General features: G+C 41.8%; 1 protein-coding gene across 2 annotated transcripts in view; it reads left to right on the top strand.

The window, feature by feature from the left end:
- The window catches only part of tbk1 (TANK-binding kinase 1), a 242608-nt gene that overhangs the window by 58432 nt on the left and 169066 nt on the right, over positions 1–15110 (top strand). The gene's annotated exons all lie outside the window — the stretch shown is intronic.

Below are 15110 nucleotides of genomic sequence, written 5' to 3'. Positions count from 1 at the left end.
AATATGCCGGCAAACTTAAAAGCACAAGTATTAAATTTTTGATTGTTTGCTTTTCTTTGCGAAAGCTCTCTCTCGATCTCCCTCTGAAATTCTCTGCTCCTCAAGAGAAGAAGATCTATTTGCATTCTTTTAATTGTGAGAAAGAACTGTCATCTCTGTCTTGTCTTAGAGGACAGTTTAAACTTTTGACTAAAGGGTGTTATTTCATGTCTAGAGGGCTCTAATAATGTTAACAGTGTGGGAGAGTTTATAAGGGCTTAAAATATATAAAAATTAACTACACAAACATATGGTTTCTACTTCGCGGATTTTCGTCTAGGGAGGGATTACTGTGTATATATATATATATATATATATACACAGTGGTATACGTCTGCTTTGGAATAAGTCCTGTTTGGAAACAAAAAATTTTGCTTGGTTTATTTGTTTGGCATACGACTTCCGTGCTAAACTTGTTTACCTCTCTCGAGACAAAGCCACGACTGCCCATGAGCTGCGTAGTGCTTAGTTGCTAGCATTCAGTGAACAACCCGCGCTATAACTCTCTGTGAACTTTCACATGTGTGATATAGCGGGTCCACAGCTCCTGTCCAAGTCCAGCTTTGGGTATAAATAATCACCGCGCCAGAGCTTGGTGAGGGGGCGTGGTGGTCATGTGGCTGAAGGTTGTCAGGGCGATTCGCAATGTGGTCGCTTTCACCAAAGTGCACTTAGGAGGGACCGTCCAGATTCATGATTGTTCCTGGGGCTGCTTATCTTGATAAACAGAAGCGCGAGTCAGCTAGAAGGGCAGTAAAAAGAAAGAACGGACGAGAGGGTGAGTGAGTGAGAGAGAGAGGGCTTCTTATCTTGATAAACAAAAGCGTGAGTTGGCTTGAAGGGGAGTAAAAGAAAGAAGCTGGGGGCTTAGGTAAAAGGCACAGGGCTTCTTCTTGGTGTTTTTTTTTTGTTTTTAAAGAATGCTTCCTGCTGTATTTTAACTTCAAGTGTTTTAAGAAGAGTTTTTCTATTGTTTTAACCTCCACGTTTCACTTCTGATTTTATGGATTATTTATTGGAACTTTGGAGACTGCACTTTAATTTGAACACCTTGTTTTGTTAATTGTTTTAATAAAAGCACTTTGCACTTTTTCTCCATCCCCTTGCTTTACCAATGAGGTTAGCAGTGAGGCACATTACCGACGGTGTAGGGTTCATGGCTGTTGCATACCGTTTGCCGAGAACGACGGTATCTACGATTGTGAAAAACAAAGATGTTATTAAAAAGTAAAGTGAGGTAAAATTTTCATTTATTTCATCTAATTGCTTTTGTATATATGTATTTTAGTATTAAGGAGTGTTTAAATTATTTTATACAACCCCATCAATGTATAATATGCCAATAGCAATAGGATTTTTTTTTTTTCATGGGAAAGGATTAATCATTTTCCCATTATTTCTTATGGGAAAAATTTGTTTGGTATTTGTCCTGTGTGGTACAAGTCAAAGGGTCTGGAACGAATTAAGGACGTATACCAAGGTTACATATATATATATACATACACACACACAAGCAGTGGGCATAGAAAAGAATCACCCCCTTCGAAATATTCCCATTTTGTTTGCTTTACAGCTTTAAATGAAAATACACAAACCAATATTTTTCCAGCTTTACTTACTCAATGCAATCTATAACATCCAAGTGAAAGATATCACAGCTACAGTTCAGACGAATTTTAAAAAATCAAAAACAAGAAATACTGAGATTAATAAAGGATCACTAAACAAAAAACAATATTTGTAAACTCAATCAGGTGTAAGTAACCACCATTTCCATTGCAGACAATGGTTACTGGCATCCACCTGTGATCAAAATCAGTGGAATTAATGAAGCATAAAAACGGGTGTTCCTGGAGCATTCCAAGCAAGGTAGTGCAACTGACTATGGGTGGCAAGCCACTTTCAAAAGATCTCAGGGATAGAGTTGTGGACAGACATAAAGCAAGAGATGGATACAAAAAATATCTTAAAGGCTTTATCAATCCCATGGAGCACAGTAAAGTCCATAATAAAGAAGGGTCAAGTGTTTGGTACTACTAGGACCCTCCCTGGATCCGGCTGTCCCTCCAAACTGCATGGAAGAACAAGGAGGAAACTGGTAAGAGAGGCCACCAAGAGGCTAATGGCCACTTTGAAAGAGTTACAGGATTTTATGGCAAAGAGTGGTCATTGTGTGCTTGTGACAACAATTACACAAGCACTCCACAATTGTGGCTTGTTTGGGAGGGTTGCAAGGAAAAAGCCACTTCTCAAAAAGGAAAGGCCACATTAAGGCTCTTTTGAGCTTTGCCAGAATGCACCTTGAAGATTCTGATGCTAAGTGGAACAGGTCTTATGGTAAGATGAGACCAAAATCGAACTATTTGGCCTCAGTACCAAGCGGTACACCTTGCAGAAATCAATGCAGCTCACCATCCACAACACACCATACCTAGAGTAAAGCATGGAGGTGGCAGCATCCTGTTGTAGGGGTGTTTCTGTGCTGCAGGGCCTATGGCTCTTGTTAGGGTAGAAGTAACAATGGATGGGGCAAAATACCGTCAAATTCTTGAGGAAAACCTGCTATCCTCCGCCAAAAAATTGAAGATGGGCAGAATGTTCACTTTTCAACATGACAATGACACGGAGCATACAGCAAAATTGACCAAACAGTGGCTGAAGGATAAAAAAGTGAATGTCCTCATGTGGCCCAGTCAGAGCCCAGAAAATGTGTGGAAAGATTTGAAGATAGCAGTCCACCAACGTTCACCATCCAATTTGACCGAACTTGAACAGTTCTGTAAAGAGGAGTGTGCAAATATTACTCAATTTAGATGTGCAAAGCTGATAATAGAAGTATCAACAGACAGACTCATGGCTGTCATTAAAGGAAAAGGTGGTTGAACAAAATTTTGGCATTGGGGAGGTGATCCTTTATTAAGACATTAGTACATCTTGTTTTTGATTTTTTTTATATATATATATTTTTTAATGTATCTGTGATATCTTTCATTTGGATGTTATAGGTTGCATTGAGTAAATAAAGCTGGGAAGAAATATGTGTTGTGTATGTTTTCATTTTAGGCTGTAAAGAAAAAAAATTGGGAATATTTCTAAGGGGATGATTCTTTTCTATACCCACTGTATATATAATTTAATAAGCAGTAACAGTGATTCTTTATAAATACGTATTGGCTTACATGTGAAGGAGCTCCAGTAGCACTTTCTGAAACACTTTCTAATCCTCTTTAATAAAACCCCTGTGTGCTTCCAGGTGACCGTGTGTGTGTGTGTGTGAGAGAAAATTAAAGACACACAATACAGTGATGCATATTACAGCCACATACAAGCCAGTATTACTGTAAGAGAAAATATTACAGACGTATCTACTAACAACATGCCACCCAACAAAAAGGACACGTCAAGTAGGACAAAAGACATGAACAATCAAATCCTATATAAGCAACATCTCCTGGAAGAACGGTCAGCTCAACAAGTAAACATCAACAAAAGAAAGGCTGAAAGACAAGAAAAACACGAGCAAATAGATCGATTGAAGAAAAAGAAAATGACCGTCAGAAAAACGCTAAAAGAGAAAGACTCAGAAGAACAAACCTTAGAAAAAGTTGGAATTTACTTGCCAGAATCCGTATTCAGCCACAGTCAGTTATATATTGCATTATCAAGAGTTAGAAGTTTTCCAGATGTTGTTGTCAAGGTTGTAGATGGTCCTGATCAAGGCAAACTGTTGCCAAAATATTTACAAGAAATGTTGTCTGTAATGAAATTTTATAGAAACATTTCATTAGGTAAAAAAATAGAAAATGTTTCCTAAATATCTTCTTCAGATATTGTGCCTTACAGATTGTTATAAAGTTTTATACCAAGACAATATTAATTATACTTACTGTGTTGTCATATACATTTCTATTTTATTTTTATTATTATTTTACTTTAGGCTTCTTACAAAAATATTTTTGACAAAAAAAAATTAAGACAAGAAACAGAATGAGGTCAAGGTCCCTTGCCATTTAATATAGGCTCCATCCATCCATCCATCCATCCATCCATCCATCCATCCATCCTCTTCCGCTTATCCGAGGTCGGGTCGCAGGGGCAGCAGCTTAAGCAGAGAGGCCCAGACTTCCCTCCCCGCCACTTCTTCCAGCTCTTCGGGAGAATCCCATGCTCCCAGGCCAGCCGGGAGACATAGTCCCTCCAGCGTGTCCTGGGTCTTCCCCGGGCCTCCTCCCGTTGGACGTGCCGAACACCTCACCAGGGAGGCCCAGGAGGCATCCTGATCAGATGCCCGAGCCACCTCATCTGACTCCTCTCGATGGAGGAGCAGCGGCTCTACTCTGAGCCCCTCCCGGATGACTGAGCTTCTCACCCTATCTTTAAGGGAAAGCCCAGACACCCTGCGGAGGAAACTCATTTCAGCCGCTTGTATTCGCGATCTCGTTCTTTCGGTCACTACCCATAGCTCATGACCATAGGTGTGGGTAGGATCGTAGATCGACTGGTAAATTGAGAGCTTTGCCTTACGGCTTATCTCCTTTTTCACCACGACAGACCGATGCAGAGCCGCATCACTGCGGATGCCGCGACCGATCCGCCTGTCGATCTCACGCCCATTCTTCCCTCACTCGTGAACAAGACCCGAGATACTTGAACTCCTCCACTTGGGGCAGGATCTCTCCCCAACCCTGAGAGGGCACTCCACCCTTTTCCGCTGAGGACCATGCTCGGATTTGAGGTGCTGATTCTCATCCCAGCCGCTTCACACTCAGCTGCGAACCGATCCAGAGAGAGCTGAAGATCACGGCCTGATGAAGCAAAAAGGACAACATCATCTGCAAAAGCAGTGACCCAATCCTGAGTCCACCAAACCGACCCCTTCAACACCCTGGTTGCGCTTAGAAATTCTGTCCATAAAAGTTATGAACAGAATCGGTGACAAAGGGCAGCCCTGGCGGAGTCCAACTCTCACTGGAAACGGGCTCGACTTACTGCCGCAATGCGGACCAAGCTCTGACACCGTTGTACAGAGACCGAACAGCTCTTATCAGGGGTCCGTACCCCATACTCCCGAGCACCCCCACAGGATTCCCGAGGGACACGGTCGAATGCCTTTTCCAAGTCCACAAAACACATGTAGACCGGTCGGGCAAACTCCCATGCACCCTCCAGGACTCTGCTAAGGGTGAAGAGCTGGTCCACTGTTCGCGACCAGGACTAAAACCACACTGTTCCTCCTGAATCCGAGGTTCACTATCCGACGGACCCTCCTCTCCAGAACCCCGAATAGACTTTTCCAGGGAGGCTGAGGAGTGTGATCCCTCTATAGTTGGAACACACCCTCCGTCCCCTTTTAAAGAGGGGACCACCACCCCGGTCTGCCAATCCAGAGGCACTGTCCCGATGTCCATGCGATGTTGCAGAGACGTGTCAACCAAGACAGTCCTACAACATCCAGAGCCTTAAGGAACTCCGGCGATCTCATCCACCCCGGGCCCTGCCACCAAGGAGTTTTTGACCACCTCGGTGACTTCAGTCCCAGAGATGGGAGAGCCCACCTCAGAGTCCCCAGGCTCTGCTTCCTCATTGGAAGGCATGTTAGTGGGATTGAGGAGGTCTTGAATACTCCTCCCACCGACCCACAACGCCCCGAAGTCGAGGTCAGCAGCGCACCATCCCCACCATATACGGTGTTGACACTGCACTGCTTCCCTCCTGAGACGCCGGACGGTGGACCAGAATCTCCTCGGCCGTCCAAAGTCGCTCTCCATGGCCTCCAAACTCCTCCCATGCCCGAAGTTTTGCCTCAGCAACAACCGGCGCGTTCCGCTTGGCCTGCCGGTACCTATCAGCTGCCTCCAGAGACCCACAGGACAAAAAGTCCTATAGGACTCCTTCTTCAGCTTGACGGCATCCTCACCGCCGTGTCCACCAACGGGTTCGGGATTGCCGCCACGACAGGCACCACCACCTTGCGGCCACAGCTCCGGTCAGCCCCTCAACAATAGAGGCACGGAACATGGCCCATTCGACTCAATGTCCCCACCTCCCTCGGACGGGTTGAAGTTCTGCCGGAGGTGGGAGTTGAAGCTACTTCTGACAGGGGACTCTGCCAGCCGCTCCCAGCAGACCCTCACAACACGCTTGGGCCTACCAGGTCTGACCGCATCTTCCCCACCATCGAAGCCAACTCACCACCAGGTGGTGATCAGTTGACAGCTCCCGCCTCTCTTCACCCGAAAGTGTCCAAGACATATGGCCGCAAGTCCACGACACCACCACAAAGTCGATCATCGACCTGAGGCCTAGGGTGTCCTGGTGCCAAGTGCACATATGAACACCCTTATGCTTGAACATGGTGTTCGTATGGACAATCCATGACGAGCACAGAAGTCCAATAACAAAACACCGCCGGTTCAGATCGGGGCCATTCCTCCCAATCACGCCCTTCCAGGTCTCACTGTCATTGCCCACGGAGCATTGAAGTCTCCCAGCAAAACGAGGGAATCCCCAGAAGGTATGCCCTCTAGCAACCCTCCAGAGACTCCAAAAGGGTGGATACTCCAAACTGCTGTTCGCGCATACGCACAAACAACAGTCAGGACCCTTCCCCACCCGGCGGAGGGAGGCCACCCTCTCGCCCACCGGGTAAACCCCAATGCACAGGCTCCAGTGGGGGCAATAAGTATGCCCACACCTGCTCGGCGCCACTCACCGGGGGCAACTCCAGAGTGGTAGAGAGTCCAGCCCCTCTCAAGGAGATTGGTTCCAGAGTCCAAGCTGTGCGCCGAGGTGAGTCCGACTATATCTAGCCGAACCTCTCACCTCGCGCACTAGCTCAGGCTCCTTCCCTTCAGAGAGGTGACATTCCACGTCCCAAGAGCCAGTTTCTGTAGCCGAGGATCAGACCGCCAAGGTCCCCGCCTTCGGCCACCACCCAACTCACACTGCACCCAACCTCCTTGGCCCCTCCCATAGGTGGTGAGCCCATGGGGAGGAGGACCCACGTTACCTCTTCGGGCTGTGCCCGGCCACCAGGCGCTCGCCATCGAGCCCCACCTCCAGGCCTGGCTCCAGAGGGGGCCCGTGACCCGTCCGGCAAGGGAAAACGCGTCCAAGGTTTTATTCTTCATCAGAGGTTTATTGAACCGCTCTTTGTCTCATCCCTCACCTAGGACCAGTTTGCCTTGGGTGGCTCTACCAGGGGCATAAAGCCCCGGACAACATAGCTCCTAGGATCATTGGGACACACAAACCCCTCCACCACGATAAGGTGACGGTTCAAGGAGGAGTTAATATAGGCTGTTCCTACTAATGTTTATGCACTACTGTTCTAGCGCCCGTTATTGTAACGGGCTTAATGTCTAGTAGTTAAATAAATACACTACATAGTAGTTATTGGTAGTGTGTCATAGAGAAGACAAAAATCATTATTTATAATAGCCACTAGTTTTTTTTTTTTTTTTTCTTCATGCTGTCCTCTACCACTGGGCCTCCATCTGATCCAAAGAGCATACCAGTGATTGATCCTGCCCTCCTTATCAATTTGAAAATAGAAAATTTCAATGACTGTTGCAAAAATATAGAAGATATAAAACAGTAACACTTTTATGTGGGCAAGTGTCCTTATATTTTTTTAACAATTGGTTTTTCAAATCTCTTATGTTAGATGATGCAACCTATTTCAGGAAGTAAACATGGGACCCTAAACAACAACAACAACAACAACAACATTTATTTATATAGCACATTTTCATACAAACAGTAGCTCAAAGTGCTTTACATATTAAAGAATAGAAAAATGAAAGACATAATTATAAAAAATAAATCAACATTAACATCGAATAAGAGTAAGGTTCAATGGCCAGGGGGGATAGAAAAAACAAAAAAACTCCAGACGGCTGGAGAAAAAATAAAAAATAAAATCTAAAGTCATCAGGTTATGGCCCTACCATTAAATTATTTTTTGACTCTGAACAAGTCATTATGCACTTGTATACTATCAAAATACAATACCACTCAAAAGTTTTAGAGCACCTCAGTTTTTCCAGTTTTTCTTCAAATTTAATCAGTTAGAATGCAATGAATGACCTAAAATGTTGAAAAGGTAAGCAGTAAACTGCCTGTGGCTTAAATTTTAAGTTTACAGTTGTGCTTGAAAGTTTTTGAACCCTTTAGAATTTTCTATATTTCTGCATAAATATGGCCTAAAACATCATCAGATATTCACTCAAGTCCCAAAAGTAGATAAAGAGGAACCATTTAAACAAATGAGACACAAATATTATACAGTACTTGGTCATTTATTTATTGAGGAAAATTATCGAATATTACATATTTGTGAGTGGGAAAAGTATATGAACCTCTAGGATTAGCAGTTAGTTTGAAGGTGAAATTAGAGTCGGGTGTTTTCAATCAATGGGATGAAAATCAGGGCACCCTGTGTTATTTAAAAAACAGGGATTTTTCAAAGTCTGCTCTCCACATCACGTTTTTGGAAGTGTATCATGGCAAGAACAAAGGAGATTTCTGAGGACCTCAGAAAAAGAGTTGTTGATGCTCATCAGGCTGGAAAAGGTTACAAAACCACCTTTAAAGACTTTCTACTCCACCAATCCACAGTCAGACAGATTATGTACAAATAGAGGAAATTCAAGACCATTGTTACCCTCCCCAGGAATGGTGGACCAACAAAGATCACTCCAAAAACAAGGCGTGTAATAGTTGGTGAGGTCACAAAGGACCCCAGGGTAACTTCTAAGCAACTGAAAGTCTGTCTCACTTTGGCTAATGTTCATGTTCATGAGTCCACCATCAGGAGAACACTGAACAACAGTGGTGTGCACGGCAGGGTTGCAAGGAGAAAGCCACTGCTCTCCAAAAAAACATTGCTGCTCATCTGCAGTTTGCTAAAGATCACGTGGACAAACCAGAAGGCTATTGGAAGAATGTTTTGTGGACGGATGAGACCAAAATAGAACTTTTTAGTTTAAATGAAAAATGTTATGTTTGGAGAAAGGAAAACACTGCACTCCAGCATAAGAACCTTATCCCATCTGTGAAACATGGTGGTGGAAATATCATGTTTTGGGCCTGTTTTGTTGCATCTGGGCCAGGATGGCTTGCCTTCATTGATGGAACAATGAATTCTGAATTATATCAGAGAATTCTAAAGGAAAATGTCAGGACATCTGTCCATGAACTGAATCTCAAGAAAAGGTGGGTCATGCAGCAAGACAATGACCCTAAGCACACAAGTCGTTCTACCAAAGAATGATTAAAGAAGAATAAAGTTAATTGTTTGGAATGGCCAAGTCAAAGTCCCGACCTTAATCCAATTGAAATGTTGTGGAAGGACCTGAAGCGAGCAGTTAATGTGAGGAAACCCGCCAACATCCCAGAGTTGAAGCTGTTCTGTACAGAGGAATGGGCTGAAATTCCTCCAAGCCGGTGTGCAGGAATGATCAAAAGTTACCGGAAACATTTAGTTGCAGTTATTGCTGCAAAGTCACACCAGATAATGAAAGCAAAGGTTCACATAGTTTTGCCACTCACAAATATGTAACACTAGCAAAATACCCGCGATTCGCAGTAGTGCAGTGTCATGAGTGTTGCTGGGATATATATATATATATATATATATATATATATATATATATATATATATATATATATATATATATATATATATATATATATATATATATATATATATATATATATATATATATATATACTAATATATACTAATATAATAAAAGGCAAATCACTCATCACTAATTCTCCAACTTCCCGTGTGGGTGGAAGGCTGAAATTTGGCAGGTTCACTCCTTACAGCTTCCTTACAAAAGTTGGGCAGGTTTTATATCGAAATTCTACGCGTAATGGTCATAACTGGAAGCAGTTTTTCTCCATTTACTGTAATGGAGATGAGCTTCACGCCGTGGGGCGGAGTTTCGTGTGACATCATCACGCCTCCCACGTGAATCACGCAGTACATAGAAAACCAGGAAGACCTCAAAAAAGCTGAAGAAAACATGTATTATATAATTGAGAAGGCAGCTAAACAATAAGAAGCGAAGCGAGTGACATATACAACCATATTCATGAGTTCTGCTACTTCGGAAACACAGCACGATGTAAACCTACACTTTAAATTAAGTTCATAGACAGGCTGCCGCTGGCGTTTGTAATTTTAGTGCCTGCCCATATAAGGCCGTCCGTCCAGCGGCAATCCAATAGCAAACTGCCACGGGTAAATATTCACGGGTGAAGGACTGTGCTTATGGAGAGGAAGATGAGATGGTCAGGGTGGTGTTTGACACAAACTCAGCTAAACTGCGAGAGAAAGTTTTAAGTGCCAGGACTAAGGTAACATTAAATACAGCCATGGACATAGCACGAGATGGCACCAGCACAGCTGGGAACCTTCGATGCATGTACACCGAGTGGCTCACGTGAAGTGACGCAGTGCACAGATAAAAGGCAACAGTTCCAAAGAGCGCTAAACAAAAACCGAATTACACAATTGAAAAGGCAGCAAAAAATATGAAGCGTCTCCTACATACAAGCATATTCATAAATCCAACTACTGCGGAAACAAAGCACACGTTGGAAAAAGTCAATGTCCCGCCACAGGAAGACAGTGTAAAAAAAAACCCGTGCATGCAGTGTGTCAGGTCTCAGATAAAGAAGAAGACGAGCTGTTTATTGATGCAGTAAGAAACGAATCGATGAATGAAACCTGTCATCTTTACAACGATTGACAAACACGGAATGTAACTTGAACACAACACATCCTACAAATACGAACCTGATTGAAAGAAATAATGATAATCAAATCCTTGATGACAGCAACACTCAGTAACACTCACAAAACAAATACTGTATATTGACAGTCATGTTACGTTATTTTTAAAATGTTCCCTTTTCTTTTCTACCTTTTTAACACACTACTACTCCGCTGCAAGTACGCGGGTATATACAACAACAACAACAACATTTATTTATATAGCACATTTTCATACAAACAGTAGCTCAAAGTGCTTTACATATTAAAGAATAGAAAATGAAAGACATAATTATAAAAATAAATCAACATTAACATCGAATAAGAGTAAGGTTCAATGGCCAGGGGACAGAAAAACAAAAACTCCAGACGGCTGGAGAAAAAATAAAATCTGTAGGGATTCCAGACCATGATACCGCCCAGTCCCCTCTGGGCATTCTACCTAACATAAATGAAACAGTCCTCTTTGGATTTAGGATTCTCACGGAAGGGCTTGATGATGATGATGGTCACGTAGACTTCTTCCTTTTAATCCGCCCATCATTGTTGGAGCATCATGAAGCTTTGAGTAGGTGGAGGTGGCGCAGGCCACCACCACAAAGAAACCGGAAAAAGAAACAGAAAAGAGAGTAGGGGTCAGTACCGATTTTAGAGCCACCATGAATAGTTGTTATGATGAATTGAACATACAGAGTATCAGGATTAAGTTAAATTAAGATTAAAATGAAGTTATAAGAAGGCCATGTTAAAGTAATGTGTTTTCAGCAGTGTTTTAAAGTGCTCTACTGTATCAGCCTGGCGAATTCCTATTGGCAGGCTATTCCAGATTTTAGGTGCATAACAGCAGAAGGCCGCCTCACCACTTCTTTTAAGTTTTGTTCTTGGAATTCTAAGGAGACACTCATTTGAGGATCTGAGGTTACGATTTGGAATATAAGGTGTCAGACATTCCGATATATAAGATGGGGCTAGATTATTTAAGGCTTTATAAACCATAAGCAGAATTTTAAAGTCAATTCTGAATGACACAGGTAACCAGTGTAGTGACTAAGACTGGTGTGATGTGTTCTGATTTTCTTTTCCTAGTTAGGATTCTAGCAGCTGCATTCTGCACTAGTTGCAAACGATTTATATCTTTTGGGTAGTCCTGAGAGGAGTGCATTACAGTAATCTAGTCGACTGAAAACAAACGCTGAACTAATTTCTCAGCATCTTTCAGTGATATAAGAGGTCTAACTTTACTTATGTTTCTTAAGTGAAAAATGCTGTCCTAATGATCTGATTAATATGTGATTTAAAATTCAGATTACAGTCAACAATCACCCCTAAGCTTTTTACCTCCGTCTTGACTTTTAATCCTAATGTATCCAGTTTATTTCTAATAGCCTCATTGTATCCATTATTGCTGATCACTAAAATTTCAGTTTTCTTTATTTAACTTGAGAAAATTACTATTCATCCATTCTGAGATACTAGTCAGACATTGTGTTAGTGAATCAATAGAATCGGGTCATCAGGTGCTATTGATAAGTACAGCTGTGTGTCATCAGCATAGCTGTGGTAGCTCACGTTGTGCCCTGAGATAATCTGACCTAACGGAAGCATGTAGATTGAGAATAACAGCGACCCAGGATAGAGCCTTGTGGAACACCATATTGGATATCATGTGTCTTCGAGTTGTAATTCCCACAACTAACAAAATATTTTCTCCCTGTCAGGTAGGATTCAAACCAATTTAAGACACTGCCAGAGAGGCCCACCCATTGACTAAGGCGATTTCTAAGAATGTTGTGATCAATGGTGTCAAATGCAGCACTCAGATCTAAGAGGATGAGAACAGATAAATGGCCTCTGTCTGCATTTACCCGCAAGTCATTTACTACTTTAACGAGTGCAGTTTCTGTGCTGTGATTTGTTCTAAAACCTGACTGAAATTTATCAAGAATAGCATGTTTATTTAGGTGGTCATTTAACTGCATAATGACTGCCTTCTCTAGAACTTTACTTAAGAAGGGCAGGTTAGAGATGGGTCTAAAATTTTCAAGAGCCGAGGGTCAAGATTATGTTTCTTAAGTAGGGGTTTAACTACAGCAGTCTTAAGACAGTCTGGGAAGACCCCAGTATCTAGTGACGAATTTACTATGTCAAGAACATTATCAATTAGCACGCCTGATACTTATTTGAAAAACCTTGTTGGTATCGGGTCAAGGACGCAGGTGGAGGGTTTTAATTGAGATATTTTTTGTAAATCAGGTTAATCTATCCTAGTGAAAGAGTTTAATTTGTTTATAACAGGATGTTGGGGTTTAGGGGATCCTTAGTGTTGGGGAGATATACTATGTTATTTCTAATATCATTAATTTTTGATTGAAAATACAGCGACAGCCTCACAGGTTTCACTGGAAGCACTTAGGAGGCATTCCTTTGAGCTACCTGGGTTTAGTAGGTGATCAATTGTTGAAAATAAGACTCTAGGATTACTAGCATTGTTATTTATAATCTTGAGAAATAGCAGCGCCTCTCAAGACGGACAGTGTGATTGTATTCTGTTATTTTGACTTTTAATATTTCGTGGTGGATAGTAAGTTTAGTCTTCCTCCATTGACGCTCATATGTATATGTATGCTATGTATATATATATAACCCGATCTACATACTCGAATAATGGATACTTTATTCGCCATCAATGATTGTTTTGGTAAAGCCATACTCAGTGTATTCATTAGATGAACGGTAAAAAAGTAAGGGCGAGGGGAGGATGACTTATTGAGGCATGCAGCCTGTAGTGCGCGTCAACTCTATCTGAATTGCGCGATCACATTTGAAAAAATATATCTTTTCAAGTTCTATTTAGTCCATATGTGTCAAACTCAAGGGCTGCGGGCCACATCCGGCCCGGCGTGTAATTATATCCGCCCTTGAGATAATTTTATATACTGTATTATTGTTATTAAAGCCCGGGTATATGAAGCGCTGGTAACACAATAAACTACAGATCCCATAATGCAGCGCTTCAGCTGCCTTGTCAACACTTACCGCGTAATCAAATCTACCTTATGATGCTGCAAGTTATTGCGGGCTAGCTCACACGATGCTGAAGAGAAAAGTTAATTCTGAAAATAGAGCCTTTAAAACCGATGGGAGGCTGAGTATATGTTTACTGAACCCGTGTGTCTCATTTGTGGAGCTAATGTGGCTGTAATTACAGAATTTAATCTAAGACGGCACTATAAAACAAAACATCACGGTAACCTGAAAGACCTGAATTTAATGCAGAAGATACAGAAAGCAGAAGAATTAAATAAGAATCTGACACTTCAGCGGATGTTTTTACCCGTGCACAATCACAAAGTGATTTCAAGTGAAGCTGCTTTTATTGGAGACACAACCACTTGCCCCACTTTCCCTGTTACCAAGTAATGTTAAACCAAGTCGTCACTACGGTGTTCCCAACACGCACTTTGCTGATAAACTGAGCGCACTGAGTTTGCACGGCGCTTTGGTGACTTTGAAGAACAAAAAGTCCGCCTACATGCGGCTCGAACCTTGTGCATGTTTGGTAGCACATATCTGTGTGAGAAGCTCTTCTCAGTGATAAAGACTAACAAAACAGCACACAGGAGTCGCCTCACTGATGAGCACCTGCAATCCATCCTGAGAATCTCCACAACACAGAACCTCACACCAAACAGAAATGAACCTGTGGCCAAAAAAAGATGCCAGGCGTCCAGCTCTAAAATGACATATGAGCAAAGACAACTGAATGATTTGATTTGTTATTGCTGAAAGGAACACATTTTATTTATATTTCCAGGTTTTGTTATGCAGCATGTTCATATTTGAATTTGTATAATTTTGACAGGATATATTTTATGGAGAGCAAAATCTTTTGGGATATTTAAAATCTAAGTTTATTTTTTCTAAAATATAAAATTACATAAGAGTAAAGAAATTTGAATGTTTGTTCTTTTAACGTTTACTTTATTTCTAACTTGTATAATTTAGACAGGATATATTTTTATGGAGAGCAAAATATTATAAGTTGTTTAAGGTTTGAGTTGATTTATTCAGGAATAATATTCCTGTCTGTTTTTACCATTCCTACCAAAGATATTTCTGTCGACTAAATAAAAATTCCTTCTATTTAAAATTTAAATAGAACTTGAACAAATACGATAGTTCATAATATCCACGCAGACCTGCACGTAAGAGCGGGTGTCATCCGTTTTTAACAAACAGCTTATTGCACTGATCTAAATAGCTGTGTGTGTATATATGTAGATAT

The sequence above is a fragment of the Polypterus senegalus genome, chromosome 11 (assembly GCF_016835505.1).
Source record: "Polypterus senegalus isolate Bchr_013 chromosome 11, ASM1683550v1, whole genome shotgun sequence".
In the NCBI taxonomy this organism is placed as follows: domain Eukaryota; kingdom Metazoa; phylum Chordata; class Cladistia; order Polypteriformes; family Polypteridae; genus Polypterus; species Polypterus senegalus.
The sequence above is the reverse complement of the archived record's forward strand: the minus strand, read 5'-3'. Positions and strand labels throughout refer to the sequence as shown.